The sequence below is a fragment of the Podarcis bocagei genome, assembly GCF_964188305.1.
Source record: "Podarcis bocagei genome assembly, chromosome: 13".
NCBI classification, from domain to species: domain Eukaryota; kingdom Metazoa; phylum Chordata; class Lepidosauria; order Squamata; family Lacertidae; genus Podarcis; species Podarcis bocagei.
In genome coordinates this window covers 18,387,208-18,399,874 of record NC_138138.1, presented here as the reverse complement: position 1 = coordinate 18,399,874, position 12,667 = coordinate 18,387,208, and the positions used below count along the sequence as shown (strand labels likewise).

Sequence of the window (12,667 nt, the reverse complement as noted above, 5' to 3'; positions counted from 1 at the left end):
ACACCCACACCCACACCCACACACACACAGGCTCTATGAGTACGGAGGGCCTAGTGAGTCATTGCATAATTAGCGCTGAATTTTCAAGGATCAGCTGCTGTGTTTGATGGCGTGCATATATATACACATATGTTCAGAAACTCTGCAGATATTTGAGACCTTGTCCCCAGGGTGGCTGTTCTTTCCCAAGAAGGAAGAGCGCAGCAACATGGTGAGAAGGAAAAGGCCTCCTCTGATCAGTGGCCCCTTAGGCCTACTTTTCACTGAGGTGGCAAACTGTATCATCGTCATCCTCAATTTATGAGTTTCCTCCTACACCATCGTCTGGGTTCTATTACAATACACTAGAAAAGGCAGCTTCCAGCGAACATCTCAGAGAGAAGACTAGGCAAGGACCCTTCTCCCCAAAATCCAGGGTTTTTTTGGCGGGGAGGGAATATTTTCATACAGAGAAGAGGACACACTCATCCAAGTCCCCACCCCAGCAATGCTTCAGGGGAAATCTAGTCTTTAATATTCCTCACGAGCCAGAATCTTGTTGACAGTGCTCCTTGGAGCCTAACTTTCCTGCTGAGGCTGGTTATCTAAAACCCACTTATGCATTCAGTCTAAATATTGCATCCATATAGAAAATTACATGTCTGGGACAGTAGGATTTTGACCTGTCTCCTCGGCATCCAGCTTACTCTGAGCGTGACCTGCAAAAAACATGCTGCAGCGTGAATTGCTCCTGATCAGGATACTCCATTCCAACGCCATTTCCATATTGTTGTGAGTTTCCCCTCCTGGCATTTTCTCTGAAGATTTGTCATAATTTGTTTTGCATTTCTGAAAACACTGGGTTTTCTCCAGACTTGCCAATATCTCCCCTGGTGGTGCAATTTTGCCTACATAAAGATGTCAGGGGCCACATTAGGCTTCTGGTCCTGAGGTTCCCCACCCTGGCGCTACGTTGGGCTGGTTCATCTCTCAGTCATGAGGTACTCATGTGGAATTAAGTCCTCATGGACGATTTACCACGGAACGTTTCCCTCGATGTACGCCAGCACGTTTTGGCAAAGATGGTACATCTATTTGGCAGTTAGAGCAGCAGTTCCCAATTGGTGGTCTGCCGGGGGGGGGACGGACGCCTGTGGCCCCACTCACGTAACAAAAACTACCATAGAGATTCCAAAATTTTCAAAAGTAGTGCGCTTCATAACTAGGGTTTTGAAAAACACGGGATCCACAATACAGTGGTACCTCAGGTTACAGATGCTTCAGATTACAGACTCTGCTAACCCAGAAACAATACAGTGGTACCTTGGGTTAAGTACTTAATTCGTTCCGGAGGTCTGTTCTTAACCTGAAACTGTTCTTAACCTGAAGCACCACTTTAGCTAATGGGGCCTCCTGCTGCCACCACGCCCCCAGAGCACGATTTCTGTTCTTATCCTGAAGCAAAGTTCTTAACCAGAAGCACTATTTCTGGGTTAGCGGCGTCTGTAACCTGAAGCATATGTAACCTGAGGTACCACTGTACCTCAGATTAAGAACTTTACCTCAGGATGAGAACAGAAATCGCGTGGTGGCACAGCGGCAGCAGGAGGCTGCATTAGCTAAAGTGGTACCTCAGGTTAAGAACAGTTTCAGTTTAAGAACAGACCTCCAGAACGAATTAAGTTCTTAACCCGAGGTACCACTGTGCTTAGCTAATTGGGAACCACGGGCCTAGAACCATCCTCAGGAACCATGCCCATTGCAGGCCTGGAACCGGCAACCCCGGTTACGAAAGGCCAGGATTTCAACTGTGTGCCGCCCTGGCTCTTGGCTGTGGACGGCTGTTCTTCCGTTTGGACATTTGGGTTGCTGGCATGAGGCATCTCCCTGAAAGAGATGGGGAAAATGTTGAAGAGACAGTGCCGGTGGACAGTTTTGCTAGCGGCCAGTCTTCCTGCTACCGGTGTTTGCAGTCCTGCACGCTCTTGGAAGTGAGCTTGCACACACAACCTCCCTAAAATAAAACCTCACCGCCTCAGCTTAGGGCATCGATGCACATCTCTCAGGCCTTGTCTAAATCAAGGCGGTGCTTCTCACTGATTCATTCCTCTCTGCCGCCTCTGCGTCTTCTCCAACTATCCCTTTTCTTTTCTTTTTCTTTTTGCTTTGGGCTCATCCGTGCCCCGTCATGCTCCCCCCCGGCCGCCGCCGCCAATGCTCTCTCGCTCTGCCTTTCTTTCTCTTAGCCTCAGGCCCCTTTGGGATTTGGCCTGAACAACGGCCAACAAAGCCCTCGCTTGCCCCAGAACAAGTGAGTTGGCAAAGCAGGCCGGAGGGCTGGTGAGTGGAGGCCGGAGCGGGGGCAAGGGGGGGGCGAGGAAGAAGGGGGGGGGAAAGGCTTCATTAATATTGATGCGGCTGCAAATGGGATCGAGCTGGTAAAAGGGTATGAAATATTCACGCAGGAAACAACGCGCCTCCTGGTAAGACCAGGAGTCTTGGCATCCTCTCGTTGCCCCTCTACCAAGTAGCTTAGGTTCCTGGCCTCCCCCTCCTCTGATGCCAGACATTCTTTATGGTGGGGTGTTCAGGGCTCACCTGTGTTAAGGGATTGGAGAACCACAGGAAGTTTCTCCAGTGGGATTGTCCTCTCTGGACACCCCACCGGAAATTAGGTTTGCATGCCCAGTTTTTTCTTTTCCTGGCAAGGGCCATTGTGCTTTTTAGCAACCCTATTAGCAGGTGGGAATGCCACAGGTGCCGTTTCCACCACCATACGCCTGTGGTTCAGAAGCCCTCAGTTCAGTTTCTTTCTGTCATGCAGCTGTGGGGGGGGGGTGTTTGTGTAGAATCTTTTCTGTAGAGTCTTTTCAGTCCCATGATGAGTTTGGCCAACATATGCTATCCAGGGCAAGGCAATATCTGGTTTCCAACATCGCGATATATCACCAGCTAAACATCCTGTATACCTGAAGGAGCATCTCCACCCCCATCATTTAGCCCGGACACTGAGATCGAGCGCCGAGCGCCTTCTGGCGGTTCCCTCATTGCGAGAAGTGAGGCTACAGGGAACCAGGCAGAGGGCCTTCTCGGTGGTGGCGCCCGCCCTGTGGAACGCCCTCCCATCAGATGTCAAGGAAATAAGCAGCTATCTTATCTTTAAAAGACATCTGAAGGCAGCCTTGTTTAGGGAAGTTTTTAATATTGAATGCTTTATTGTTTTTAACACTTGATTGGGAGCCACCCAGAGTGGCTGGGGAAACTCAGCCAGATGGGTGGGGTATGTATAAACAAACAAACAAACAAACAAACAAACAAACAATAATAATTGCAATATATCACAATGTCTGAAATAAGTATGGAGCTATGTATTGGCTGGCTTCATGGCTTTCCCCCACATTGTGATTTTTACACAGCATGCGCAACATGATTTGCGATATATTGCCAGGTGATGGTAAACCTGTTTCTGGCTTGTGCCCCTTTAGACAGCGGGTGAAGACTCGCATCATGCAGCCTGTTCCCCTCCTACCCGAACCCCATTCCCTCCTCCTCATAGATATACCACTAGCCAGAGAAGGCTGCTCCATTAGGACAAATGGGGCACAGCTCCACCTGCTTCACTTTGCCCACGGCAAAAGTCACACAGAAGAAGTGGAAGGAAGAGAACGTCCTGACCAAAAAAGAGTGGCTAGCCAAGGTGATGGACTATGCTGAAAATGGCAAAGATGACCGTGAGGATCAGGCACCGAGATGATATGGAATTCAGTCAAGAAGAGTGGAAGAAGTTTATAGAATATCTTAAAGACCACTGTGTACACTTAATAACGTTAGCAGGATTGTTGTAACACTTATAATGTAATATGTGTTGAGGTAAAAAAAGGAGAGAAAACGGATTAGAAAAATGTAATTAGATGCAAAAAATACAGGGGGAAATTGGAAACTGGGCCGAGGTGAGGGGGAGTCCGAGGAATCTAAGTAATCTAAGTAATCCCAGGAGTGTAAAAATCAAAAATGATGTGAATGTATTAAAATATTGTTTAAAAATGAAAATAAAATAAAATACAGTGGTACCTCGGGTTAAGAACTGAATTTGTTCTGGAGGTCCATTCTTAACCTGAAACTGTTCTTAACCTGAGGTACCACTTTAGCTAATGGGGCCTCCCGCTGCCACTGCCGCGTGATTTCTGTTCTCATCCTGAAGCAAAGTTCTTAACCCGAGGTACTATTTCTGGGTTAGTGGAGTCTGTAACCTGAAGCGTCTGTAACCTGAAGTGTCTGTAACCCGAGGTACCACTGTATTTAACAAAAGTCACACAAAATGTTTGCTATTATATCACCACCCTGTGTATTATTTGTTGAAGTACTCAGTTTGCCACATGCCAGTCTAGAGGGATGTCCCTAGCTGTCAGCTTCCTCTGATGTTTTTCCTGATGTTTAGTAAGAATCTCCTTTCTTGAAGCTGTTGGTTCGAGTCCTACCTTTGAGAGCAGGAGAAAAGAAGCCTGCTCCCTCTTCCCCAAGCAGGACACACTCCTCCTCCTGCCATACCCCTTTTCTGTAGACCACAGGCCTCCCAACCTTGAATGTTTTGCCCATCCTTGAACTCTGATAATGTTTGCATGGATGGTGAAGAGGGAGTGGTGTGGGGGTAAATTGTTGCTATGCCTGTTTTCGCTTCTGGCCCTCGAAAGGCTGCGTAGAAGGAATCTGGCCCTTGGGCCGAAAAGGTTCTGTGTCCCTGGTACAGTGGTTAGAGCCAGGGAGACAGAGGTTTGAAACTCGCCCTCTCACAAGGCTCGCTAGGCGACCTGTGCCAGTTGCCCCCTCCCTGCCTAATCTCCTTCAGAGGTCCATCGTGAGGTGGGGAGGAAGTGTGGTGTAGTGTTAAGAGCCAAGTTTCCCAAACTTGGGTCGGCAGCTGTTTTGGGACTACAATTCCCATCATCCCTGACCACTGGTCCTGCTAGCTAAGGATTATGGGAGTTGTAGTCCAAACCCAGCTGGAAACCCAAGTTTGGGGAACCCTGGTTTAGAGTGTTGGACTGGGAGGACCTGGGATATAAAGGATCAAATCTCCACTCAGCCAGGAAACACAATGGGCCAGTCACTGTCTCCCAGTCTAAGCTACCTACATCACAGGATTGTTGTGAGGATGAAATGGGGAGGGGGAGAACCTTGAGATCCTAGGAGAAAAGGTGTGTGTGTGTAAATTTGATAAATAATACACACACACACATATATATGTTGTGCTAAGCTCCTTGGACGAAGGGTGGAATGGTGCAACAAAAACATGGAGCAGACCCAAAGAGGAGCTTGTATCGCCCCTAAAAAACTACTCAAGCAAGGCTGGAAAACAGTTTCTCAACAGGTACTTGTAGAATATGTGCCCTGCTAGTTCCTTAGTTTCAATGGGTCTGCCCTGAGAAAGATCAGCACTGAAGATAGTCCTAAATAGCTAACAGTCATTTCTCATGTCGCCTCCTTTAAATTCAACACGATGAAGGAGAAGACTGATATCACATGATATCACTCTTCAAAATGCCCCAAAGGCCTGTCACAGAGAAGAGAGGCAAAGACTTGCTCTCTACTGCTTCAAAGGAAAGGACTAGATCTAACAGGCTTAAATGCCAGGAGGGTCGATTTCAGCTGAAGATTAAGGAGAGCTTTTTGATGGCAAGAGCAGATCAGTCATATCCACACCATGTGTTTGGAGCACTCTTGTGACACTTGAAGCGTCATGGCTTCCCCCAAAGAATCATGGGAACTGTAGGGTGCTGGGAACTGTAGCTCTGTGAGGGCGGGGGTCCTCCTACAAACTCTCAGCACCCTTAATAAGCTGCAATCCCCAGGATTCTTCAAAGAGTGGTTTTGACACAGGTAGACAATGGGACCTAGCTGGGGATCTTCAAGCAGAAGCTTGATCTGGCACATGGAAACACACTTTGAGAAGGAGCACTGGATGCTGCCTGATACAGAGTCAGACCATTGAGTATTTCCCTGTCCTACCTGGAGATGCCAGGGATGAATCGTGGGACCCGCATATTATTCTCCCCACAAAAACAGCTCCAGAACAGGTGCTATGTTAGTCATCCTTTCCTTGTTTGGAAATGATTCCTTGACAGGTCACTTGGAGACTATTCTTGTCATTGGCAACAAAGTGAATGGCTGTTTATAAGCCTAAGGCAAACCCTGAGTTAACAACTAGGGCTGTATCAAACATTCATCAGTGAATAGCTATAGCTATAGATACAGATTAGTGATGTATGGAAGTGAGAACTGGACCATAAACAAGGCTGATCGCTGAAGAATTGATGCTTTTGAATTATGGTGCTGGAGGAGACTCTTGAGAGTCCCATGGACTGCAAGAAGATCAAACCTCTCCATTCTGAAGGAAATCAGCCCTGAGTGCTCACTGGAAGGACAGATCCTGAAGCTGAGGCTCCAATACTTTGGCCACCTCATGAGAAGAGAAGACTCCCTGGAAAAGACTCTGATGTTGGGAAAGATGGAGGGCACAAGAAGAAGGGGACGACAGAGGACAAGATGGTTGGACAGTGTTCTCGAAGCTACCAGCATGAGTTTGACCAAACAGCGGGAGGCAGTGGAAAACAGGTGTGCCTGGCGTGCTCTGGTCCATGGGGTCACGAAGAGTCGGACACGACTAAACAACAACATAGAGACAGATACAGATAGGGGGTTTTTTGAGAAGGAACTCAGGGGGACTGAATTCCCTTACCTTAAAAAAATTAAATAATTATTGTTTTTGTTGGGGTGGGGGAGGAGGGCTGGAACGGATAGACACCCAATGCCTGAGTCAGAAAAATCCACCTTTATCTGTAATCAATAAAGTTGTGGCCGTTTCTAATCCAGATCATTGTCTGCTTGAGTTTATCATTCACATCTTACATTTAGCCATTGCCCAGGGGTGGGGGTGGGGGGTTGGCACTGTGACAGGGCCCGCAACAAACAAACAAACAAACAAACAAATTTCATGTGAGTTCCCCTACCTATTTCCCAGAAAAACAACAACACTGGATAGAGTTGATAGAGATAGCGATAGAGATAGAGATATTGCACGGGAAAAAGGAGGGGGAAATGTTCTTCGAAAGTGTTTCAAAATCTGTGTGGGTATGCATTTTTATGTACAGTGGTACCTCGGGTTACATACGCTTCAGGTTACATACGCTTCAGGTTACAGACTACGCTAACCCAGAAACAGTACTTCAGGTTAAGAACTTTGCTTCAGGATAAGAACAGAAATCGGGCTCCGGCGGCGCGGCAGCAGCAGGAGGCCCCATTAGCTAAAGTGGTGCTTCAGGTTAAGAACAGTTTCAGGTTAAGTACAGACCTCCGGAACGAATTAAGTACTTAACCAGAGGTACCACTGTATGTAGTAGTATTTATTGCCTTTCTGGGCAGCTGCTTGTGCTTTTTTTTTTTTTTTTACCTTCCACAGAGCTGCTTTTTCCTAAAAATGTGACCCCAGCCAATCATAGAGCAACTTAGGGATGTGATGACATCCCTCATGGCAAACAGTCCTGTGAGATGTGGCACCGAGGACAAGCATAGCCAGTTTGGAGCGAGGGCGTTGGCCGCCACATCGGGAAGGAAGGCAAGTGGGAAACCGGGCAGCGGGGTGGGGGGCGTGTTTTGGCTCTGTGTGTCGAAATAGTGGCACCGCCGATTTCTGTTAGGCCAAAATTATTTCCACGATTCACAGGCCTGAGCTGTCTTTAGCACTCCAGTTTCTTTGGCTTGTGGGTAAGCCTCTCCCTTCTCCACCCCCCTCCCCAAAGTGGAGACATCCACACAGCGCCGCCCGTCTCTCTCCTCGGTTCTCCCCCCTCCCCGCTACCGACATCAGCTGATTTCCCGGAGCTCAGGAACAAGATTGCAATCAATGACAATTGCATTCAACCGGGAGGACATTTAGGGCTCTGAAGGTGAGGGGGTGGAAAAGAAGGTGGCTGCAGGTCTGGACTGGGAGCAGGGGAGTGTTGGTAAATCAAAGCACCTGTCATAACCAGGGAGACTGAGATGAAGGGGCATCGGGATGACACAGGGGAGGAGGCGGGAGAGGGGACTGTCTGCCTCACACCTGACTGCCCTAATTAGCCACCGGCTTCCTGAATAACAAATCCAGCTAAAAATATGCACCAGGGAGTTGGGCAAAGCAAACCTGCTTTGTGCTGATGCCAAGGGAAAGGGTGGCAAGGAGGGAGAAGCCGAGCGGGATCAGGCTGAAAGCCTGTTTAGCTCAGCATCCTGTTCTCCCAGTGGCCGACCAGATCCCTAAAAAAAGCCTGCAAGTAGCACTGGTGGACTTATTCTCTGTGGATTTATTTATTTTTAATCCTCCTTTAAAGCCGTCTGACTGGGAGCTGAAGAGTTAATAGAATCATAGAGTTCATAGAGTTGGAAGCGACCCCAAGGGTCATTGGGACCAATGCAGGAGGCTCAGATAAAGCACCCGTGACAGATGGCCACCCAACCTCTGCTTAAAAACCTCCAAGGAAGGAGAGTTCCCAACTTCCCTCCACTGTCGGAACAGCTCTTACTGCCAGAAAGTTTTCCCTTGATGTCGAGTTGGAATCTCCTTCCTTGTGACTTGAAGCCATGGGTTCGAGTTCTGCCCTCCAGAGCTAGAGAAAGAAAGCTCGCTCCATCTCCCATGTGACAGCCTTTGGAGTTGTTAAGGAGACCCCTAAAGCTAAAGGCCCCATGATTCTTTGGGGGAAAGCACCATGAGTCGCACAAGAGTGCTTTAAACACATGGTGTGGATGTGACTGACCTGCTCTTGCCGTCAAGAAGCTCTCTTGAACCTTCAGCTGAAATCCACCCTCCTGGGATTTAAGCCTGTTAGATCTAGTCCAGCCTTTCTCAAGCTGTGGGTCTCCAGATGTTGTTGAACTACAACTCCCATCACCCCTAGCTAGCAAGGCCAGAGCTCAGGGATGATGGGAGTTGTAGTCCAACAGCATCTGGGGACCCACAGGTTGAGAACCGCTGATCTAGTCCTTTCGTTTGAAGCAGTAACAGAGCAAGTCTTTGCCCCTCTTCTCTTCTCTGCCTTTGGGGCATTTTGAAGAGGGGTATCGTGACTCATAAAGCGATACAGAGTGTGGCATGGATGTGAGAACGCCACACATGTATGCACACATGTACTGTTCTCTCATGCATGCACACTCACACGCAAAGACGCCTCACACACACTAAGTTTGATGGGTTGCTGTGCAACAGCCGGATGAATTAGGGCTCCCCTTCCCCAAAATGCAGAACAGAAACCCTGAGAACAACTCGTGGAGGAACAGAACGAGCTCTTTCTCCCAGGGACACATGCTCCAATTCCTTGCTGCGTGGTGAAGAAAAGGGGCTTCCCAGAGACTTCCCTGCCCCTGAGTCACATGGCATGAAGTGTTTGAATCACCAGTCCCAGTTAGATACGAGGATCTTCAATGATAGTCAAACAGTAAATAAGATAGGGAAAGACTTATTAGACATATGGGAGATTAATGAGAAGGGCCAAAGCACTCAAGCAATAATATGGGATGCAATGAAAGCAGTGATGAGGGGAACTGGCATTAGGGAATCCAGTAAACTGAAGGGTGGGGTGGGGGGAACAAAAAGAGATGAAAAAGTCAGAGGTAGAAATTAGGACATTGTAAAATCAATATATTCATGATAAGCATAAAAGATGTTATGCACAATTACAGGCAGAAAGGAAGGAGTTAGAAAATAAAGATATGGAAAAAGTGCAGAGGGATTTGATATGCTTGAAAAGATAATTTTTTGACGATGGTAATAAAAATTCCAAATTGCTGGCAAGAGCTGTACCGTCAAAAAAAGTAAAGAATTCAATTAGCCTAATAAAAGATAAAGCGGGTAATATTCACAATCAGATGGAAGATAAGTTGAGAGTATTTAAGGAGTTTTACCAAGAGTTATATTCGGCAGGTAACATATTCTATGGGGAAGATGAAAGAATATATCAAGACACAGTGGAAGATAAAGCTAGAAAGCAGGGATAGAGAGGCTATGGAACAGCCAATTTCAGGAAAAGAAAGAGAGAAAGCTATAGGGAAACTAAAAGGGGGAGAAGCCCCAGGAGCAGATGAATTGGGAACGGAATATTAGAAGGTATTTTTTAAAATATTGGTTCCTAAATTAAAAGCATTATATATTTCAGTAATAGAGGGTGAGAGGATCCCTCCATTGTGGGAACCATTATCTTAGTTCCAAAACCAGGAAAAGATTTGAAGGACGCAGGATCATATAGGCCGATTTCCCTAATAAATCAAGATGCTAAAATACTGGCCACAATAATGGCAAAAAGGATGAATAATTTTATGTATAAATATATAAATAAAAACCAATGTGGCTTTGTAGCAGGAAGACACAGGTGTCTAGCTTAATAGGAAGAATGCTGAATAAAATAGATATAATAAGAAATAAACTGAAAGCTGGTATAGTAGCATTGGATATTTTTAAGGTTTTTGACTGTGTTGAATGGCTGGCATTAAAATTGATTATACTCGTCACAAGCCTGGAGCTAGACTTGATGATCTGATAACGTTAATAGTCTATACTTGGACTTTGTTAACTCATGTGCAACTACTCATTCTACGTACCTATTTTATAAATTGTTTCTCATCTTCTAATTTTTGTTTGTTCTCTCTGTTTTATATACGTTATCAAATGAAATGAAACTTAAAACTTTACCCAAATAAATAAATAACCAGCTGACAACCCCTTCTCCTTTTCAACAGCTGAGCTGCAAGGATGGGTTCGCAGCGCTGTACTAGGCACATTTTCAGAAGCGGGGAGCCTACGGAGTATGGGGTTTATTCGTCAGTCCTCCATACTCAAGAGTGAACTGGGTACTGGCTTTGAACAGTGGCTAAGAGCAGGGCTTGTGAGCCAAAAATGCTCAGCAAAAAACTCGCCTCAGCCACAAATTTACTAGGGATGCCTCTTTTCTTGTAGACCCCATGTATGATACTATTAGCGGGTAATACTGCACTTACGAACTGGTGCCTGCCAGTCATACTAGGGCTATGCTGAAATTTTGCAGGATTCCTGTTTCATTGAGAGACATGGCATTTCGGGGCTAGCAGCGTTGGCTCGCTGCTTGCCATGAAATCAACCGGTCTCCCTTCGCCAAGAGAGGAGGAGAGACTCTTTTAAGGTGGCAGTTTCCCCTTAATAAAGAGAAGGGAGCTTCACCTTTCTCGGGAAGAGTGATGACGTACTGCAGCCAGTCAGATTTGTCTATGTAAATTGAATGAATGAATAAATAAATAAATGAATAATCAGTCAATCTCATTACAGTCAAGCAAAGCCAAATCAGACTGAGGGCAATGCTTCCTACATCACATTTGGAGGTGAAACTTGGTAATTTAGGACCCTGAATCTAATGGACGTACATGGAGGGTACAGGGGCATTGGATTGAGCCATATGTATTATCTCTGTCGCTTCAGTTGGGAAGGACACAATTAAAATTTCTCTTCTCCCCCGCCTCCAAGGAACAGAAAGAGAGAGAACCCAGCTTGCCAACTCTGATTAAAGAAGGGAAAAAATACCCTCAGCATGTGTAGTTTCACATTTTATAACTCATTTTCAATCACAGCACCATTATTGCTACAGGCTAGATGTGTTCACTAGAGTATAAGCACGGACGTTTTGCGCCAGAAAAAAAAGAAAAGAAAAGAGGATAATACGTTTTGAAAGTAAAAATAATAAACCGAGCATCTGTAATCGTGTATGTGCCAAGCTGGCTGTCCCCCAACTATAAAACATTTAATGAAATTAAAAGGAAGAGGAAAAGAAGGCTATAACAGCGACCAGCCCCGGCGGGCTGGCCTCAGACCTGTTTGCTGCAAGCCACAGCTATTGCCATGTTCTGGGTGATTATTACTAAGTGGGACCCTGGACTTGGGGCCTGCATTCCAGTCTCAGCTGCCCTAATGATAATCGGAAGCACTGTTGCTTACCAAGACACAGGATGAGGCAGAAGGAAGATTGGCGCACTGCAAATGCACCAGTGGAACAAATCTGGCGCTCCTCCTGGTGCGTTTCCACTAGAGTTGGGGTGATAATCTGGTTTTCAACTTAATGGTGTATCACCAGCTAAACATCACAATATACTGATATACAGTGGTACCTCGGGTAACAGACGCTTCAGGTTACAGACTCCACTAACCCAGAAATAGTACCTCGGGTTAAGAACTTTGCTTCAGGATGAGAACAGAAATCGTGCAGCGGCGGCGGGAGGCCCCATTAGCTAAAGTGGTCTCCAGGTTAAGAACAGTTTCAGTTTAAGAACGGACCTTCAGAATGAATCAAGTTCTTAACCTGAAGCACCACTTTAGCTAATGAGGCCTCCCGCTGCCGCTGCGCCACTGGTCCACGATTTCTGTTCTCATCCTGAAGCAAAGTTCTTAACCCGAGGTAATATTTCTGGGTTAGCGGAGTCTATAACCTGAAGCGTATGTAACCTGAGGTACCACTGTACTGTATCACAATATCTGAAATAAGGATGGAACTATGTGGAGGCATTGGCTAGCTTCACAGATTTTCCTGCATGGTGATTTTTTTGCATAATGCACGCACGCACACGCACACACACACACACGCACACACACACACACACACACCATGATTTGCAATATATTGCCAGGTCAAAAATT

General features: G+C 46.4%; 1 protein-coding gene across 4 annotated transcripts in view; it reads right to left on the bottom strand.

The window, feature by feature from the left end:
* Positions 1–12,667, bottom strand: part of SYT3 (synaptotagmin 3) — a 56,305-nt gene that overhangs the window by 12,513 nt on the left and 31,125 nt on the right. The window lies entirely within an intron of this gene.